Source organism: Rana temporaria, chromosome 4 (genome assembly GCF_905171775.1).
Source record: "Rana temporaria chromosome 4, aRanTem1.1, whole genome shotgun sequence".
NCBI lineage: Eukaryota > Metazoa > Chordata > Amphibia > Anura > Ranidae > Rana > Rana temporaria.
Window position 1 is genome coordinate 403,904,684 of NC_053492.1, and position 6,000 is coordinate 403,910,683.

Consider the following 6,000-nt stretch of genomic DNA (forward strand, 5'->3'; position numbering starts at 1 on the left):
TGAGTCAGGGCCTAAGGATAACAAGGCCAACAAACGAGAAATGTACGACCTACCCTGGGGAATACCCATAGCAAACTTATGCATGCTTAACAGTGACTGCAATTCTATTCTGGAACAGGCTTGCTCTGGACATACCCGGTAGAATTGAAAGTTCAGTATTCAGGCACCAGTACATGGTATGAGAGGACAACTGGCATGTCACACAAACTGGCAACCTCAGCCCAGCAAAATGCCGGCAAAACAGCGTATGTCTAATTTTTTCCAGACTGTCATCACCTGGTGTTGAGAAAAAATGGCAGGGGCTTTGGCAGAAAAAGAACGATAATTGTAAAACCGATCCCTCCATAAATTTGACATAACTCCACTACCACATAGAGGTAAAGATCTAGCTCCTCCCTCCTCTGGGGGCTCACTGAGCAAATAATCTTCCTAAATAACAAAGCCAGGAAAAACTCTCGGATGGAAAGCTTATGGTTGAGCCTGTGGCCCCTGGTCTCAACAACTCCGGAAACATCACCGCAAGCATACAACTTGTTGTTGGCTACATCGCGGATGACAATGAAAAGAGACACCAAATTAACGTCTTAGCCGTCTGAGCTATCTTTTCCGATAATGGAGGAAGCACCTGCGCTTTAACCTAAAGCTAAAGGCCCGAGGCTTGGTACCAAGGGGGGTCCTGAAACCTACTGATGTCCCTGGAAAGGCAGGATCCACCGGGGCCAGACTTGGATGGCTCTCCAAAGCCTCAAGTCTGGCGTGCAACTCCTGACAGGAGGTTGCTAGTGAGCGCAGGGTGGAGTGAATCTGTGAAAGGGACAAGGCGACATTCTGTAGGGTTACCTGCTAAGCATTAGAGTCTGAAGTACAGGGGAATAATAATCTTAATAGTTCCACTTTGTGAGCCAAAGCCGGGTACAAAATACCCCTGCGTCATAGTTCTGCCATGAGTCTCGGTATGGTCCAGGTTCTTCCAGAGTGCGTGCTACCCTGTTCAGAACACCTGGCCAGAGAAGGAGGGATGGAGGCAAAGTCTTCGATATCTGCTGCCTGTGACATGACCTATGTAACCGAGAACAACACTGTCATAAGCAAGCGAGTTATAACTAATGTACCCCAAAAGAAAGGAAAAATCTCTTTACTCCCCCCCCCCCCCCCCAGAAGACGTGTCAGACAAGTTATATGAGTAGCGAGATCTCATGACATATGAAATCGTAACGTTAGCCGTATGAGAAAGGGATAAGGAGACTTGTCACCGCACAAGTCAATTAGAAACGATCATCTCAATCCATTCGTACCCAACGTCGTAGGTAAACCTGCAGTGGAGTGTCGCCGTAATACCTACAGTGTGAGGATATGATGTACTGTGTATGCAATGACAATGAACCCGATGTTAGGGGAAAATGAAGCATGCGTCATATAAGACTAAGAAAATGTTCACCATATGAATTACTGAGACCGAGTAACCAGAGGTGAAGCAGGCCAATTAAAAATGTAAACTGTCCCGACTTCTGGACAGACAGATTCCTTCCAAGTAACGTGGCGGGAACAAGGTGGTAAGCAGTGCTGCCCCATGACTCAACCTATGCCAAGAAATGAGGCCCATGCAACCGAAGGACAACCCACCTTATGTGGCCATGGACACTGTACCCAACATGGCTCCAGCAACACAATCCCCACAAACCTCCAACCCATACTAAGCCTGTCCAGTGTCCTCACTCTGCCTGCACTGCACCCCTGTATACCTAAGTAAGGTATTCACAACAGTCTCCAGAACTTCAGCTGAATGACACACACCTCCTTACTCCAACCTCCCCAGCGAGAGAAGAGCCTCAACAGCCCCTCCCCCCCTCAGATGCCATGCGGAGCAGGCCCTCCAGCCCCCCCAAAAGCCACCACCGTGGCCCAGAACAGAAACGCCCCCCCCCCCCCAGATAACCCATATCAGTTTACAGTGAAGGAAGCATTCGCTGGTTGCACCATCCCCCTGTGGACAAGGAAAACCGGTCATATACAGAGCGACACACTTCGCCCCCGCCACCAACCTCCCCATCGTGAAAGGACACCCAAAACAGCCCACCCCCCTCTGGATGCCAACACAGCGGCCACAAGACAGTCCGCCCCCCGACTGATACCTGTGCCTGCGCGCAAGACAGGAAGAAGTGACCATAGCTGCAGCCGTACGTACATTTTGCTGCAAAGAAACACAAAAATTACATTGACAGTCGCCAGGGCAGCCATCACAAATTTTGGGGCCCCTTACACAGCTTTAGGCATGACACACCCCTTGAGCAGAGAACCGGGTGTAATGCCTGTACCCCCCTGATGGCGGCTCCGACGGTCGCATTGGAAATTACGCGACACAAGAGAAACGTCGACAGGAAATGGAGGCTAGAGGGTCGGCTTAAATACAGCCCGACTCCTCCTACAAATTCAGGCTGACCTGCGGTCAGCCTTCCCCCCATGTATGTTGTCATGTTGGTGCCAGGAAAGTATCGCACTATGTGGAGTCTTTTTGTCTCCTAAACACTATGCTATGGAGGTTTCCTAATACTGTATTAGGAGCCCATATACTCCACTGCTGATAATCGTCCATGTGTGCATGGACACATAGGATAACATAAAGGGGAGTTTATGGACTGTTAAAAAAAAATGCCCAAACTCCCAAAAACTGCCATTTATGCTCGAGCTTCAGTGTGCATGGAGCCTTAATAGGTAAATTAGCAGCACATGGTCCTCAAGATAGCATACCATTATCCATTAGCCTTATCCATTAGTGCAACATAAAAACAGTACGCTCTTTTGTAACAAAGGATTTTTTTTTCTCTTGTGCATCACTGGGTGAAGACTTTATTCTATCTTAAAGGGTCACTAAAGGAATTTTTTTTTTTAGCTAAATAGCTTCCTTTACCTTACTGCAGTACTGGTTTCATGTCCTCATTGTTAGTTTTTGCTTTGAAGTAGCTGTTATTCTGCTGTGATCTCCACACTTCCTGGTTGCCTGTTTCCTTATAACCATGGTACTGGGAGATTTTCACGGTGGTCTAAGCTGTCATTACTGTGTATCTAAAACTCCTCAGAACCAATCAGATTCATTTTAAAAACAAAAACACTGCCCTGGATTTGTTTGTTTTTGTTCTGTGAGTCTTCCCGACTCACCTCTCACCCGGAACTTCATGTATGTACCTTTAAAACCGAAAGTGAAACTAGAGGCACATTATATGATAGATCAAATTGAATTTGTAATAATTTTTAAAAGGAATCAGTTAACTTTTATGTCTCTATACCCAATAAACAGTCATTTCAGCAAAAAAATGTTTTTCCTTTAGTGACCCTTTAAGACCTGAGCTTAACACTAGGGAGTGTATCTATAAAAAAAATTCACATAGCAAATCGCCCAGTGAGAATGTATGTATATTTGTGCAAAAAAGACAGAAACAATTGTTACTCTGTTTTTTCCTGTGCTGGTTAAATGTTTTTCATGGATTTAAAGCCATAGTAAACTCACACCATTGCACCCTAAATTATAAATAAGTATAAATGTTTTTTGACAAGCTCCTGCTTCTTTGCAGCCGCCGCCATTCTAACTCCTGTCTTCCGCGTCTGAATAGTATTGCATTTCCACCCTCACTTGGGCTTCGTGTCCATAATCCTATCCCGTGCCTGAGCAGTACTTCCCGAATTCAAGCCTCGTTTTCATTCCATTTTTACCATGGCAACCTTCTTTAGCGAATAGGAGCCGATGTAACACCGATCCTGCTGCTGTCTTACTTGAGAAGAGGGTAGTAGTATCGCAGAATTTCAGGGCTGATGCCGAGCTAAGCAAATGACGCAGCCCTGGCATGTAAACAAAATCTTTACGGCACAAAGAGCTTGCCGAAAAAAAAAAAAAAAAAAAAACGGGCAAACAGCGCATGCGCCGGTGACGTCATTGCACACAAATCAAATGATTACACTGAAAGCAAACAGGTAGGAAGCTGAGCACACAGTATATTTCCTTGGAGTTAATAATTTAAAAGAAATTTGCAAGGGGCTTACTACTGCTTTAAAACATTTGACCACCGGTTACAGCCAAGTGTCATAGCACATTCCAATGATACATAGTGCCATCTAGTGGCCACATGCTGTTATTTCCATTTTTAATCAATGAAAAACATTGGGCAAGCACAGGAAATAGCCTCATAACTTTCATTTTTTGCCCCATTCACACAGAATTAATGTACTGGTTACTAGGCAAATCGGTATTTTTTTTTTTATCAATGTACCCATTGGTCTATTTTCATGTTATTTTTGTAGCAATAATCATTTAACTACTTGCCGACTGGCTCACGCCGATACACGTCGGCAAAGTGGCATGGATGAGCAAAACAATGTACCCGTACGTTATCGACGCTGGAGCGTGCCTGCGGGTCCCGCAAACTCGATGTCCGCCCGCGATCGGACTATGGAGAGGCAGAACAGGGAGATGCCAATGCAAACAAGGCATTTCCCTGTTCTGCCTAGCAACATGACAGGGATCTACTGCTCCCAGTGAGCTCACCCCCCCTTGCAGGTAGAACATGCTAAAGGAACACACTTAACCCCTTGATCGCCCCCTAGTGTTTAACCCCTTCCCTGCCAGTGACATTTAAACAGTAATCAGTGCTTTTTTTATAGCACTGATTACTGTATAAATGCCAATGGTCCCAAAATAGTGTCCGGTCTGTCTGCCGCAATGTCACAAAAAAAGAAAAAAAAACACAGATCAACGCTATTACTAATAATAAAAAAAAAAATTATAATAAAAATGCCATAAATCTATCCCCTATTTTGTAGACGCAATAACTTTTACACAAACCAATCAATATACGCTTATTGCGTTTTTTTTTACCAAAAATATGTAGAATACAATATATATATATATATATATTTAAAAAAAATTGCGGGATGTTAGCAAAAAGTTAAAAAATATAGCCTCTTTTTTTAAATTGTCACTTTTTTTGTTTATACCGCAAAAAATAAAAACCACAGAGGTGATCAAATACCACCAAAAGAAAGCTCTATTTGTGCGGAAAATATTACGTCAATTTTGTTTGGGTACAACATCGTACGACCGCGCAATTGTCAGTTAAAGCGACACAGTGTCGTATCGCAAAAGGGGCTTGGTCAGAAAGGGGGTAAATCCTTTCCGGGCCTGAAGTGGTTAAAAATTGCATATATAAATTCAATGCTCTTTCTAAAATGAAATGATACCTTAAAATTACATAATTTCCTAGCATGCTGATGTGCAAAATATATAGCAACAATATCAGTAGTAAATATCTGGAACTGTTTTCTGCCTTGCTGCTATGTGTCTTTCAGATTGAATAAACAGACACAATTCAAAACCTCTGTGTAGATCAGTCTGCTCACACCCATGCTAAGATTAGACGCCCTCCAGGCATTCTCCTAATTATTCAGTCTCTAATAAATATTATATTGCAGTCCATACTCACAGTGATGTGTCCGCAGCTCCAGTGCTTTGATGTACTTTCCGTGTACTGACCATGTAATGTCAGGTTTTTGGTAAAACAAAAGTTACACAAGAGCAAACAGGGCTGCCCCTTTTGGAGGCTGTCAATGTGATTCATATTCTGAGTTTCTGATTGGCTGGGACATGAAGAATAGGGAGGCTTATGCAACTCGCAATGAAGGACCTTATACAACAAAAAAACGTGGATAGCAGAGCACAGCTATGAGGTTTGCACGCAATAGAGGGAAACCTGTTTAGTAACATAGCATGTTCCACTAAAAGCACAAAGAAAAAAAAATGACATTGAAGAAAAGCTTTGAGTTAATATATCATGTTATAACAGAACAATCCCTTTTTTGTTACCGAAATCCTGGACACCCTTTTCATTATGCTAGTGTTTGAAAAAAAATGTTCGCTTTCCCACACCTGATACAACCCTGATGAAAACAATCAAAGCATTTCCAACTACATTTGACCTCCGAATAATTTATTGTATTTATAAAAAGTCATAT

The 6,000-nt window shown here is 43.2% G+C and overlaps 1 protein-coding gene across 1 annotated transcript in view; it reads right to left on the bottom strand.

Annotated features, from left to right (window-relative positions):
- The window catches only part of LOC120937760, a 38,536-nt gene extending 32,939 nt beyond the window's left edge, over positions 1–5,597 (bottom strand). The window contains exon 1 of the mRNA XM_040351230.1: positions 5,472–5,597. The gene's annotated coding sequence lies outside the window, so the exon portion shown is untranslated. The remainder of the gene's footprint in view (positions 1–5,471) is intronic.
- Positions 5,598–6,000: the final 403 nt, after the last annotated feature.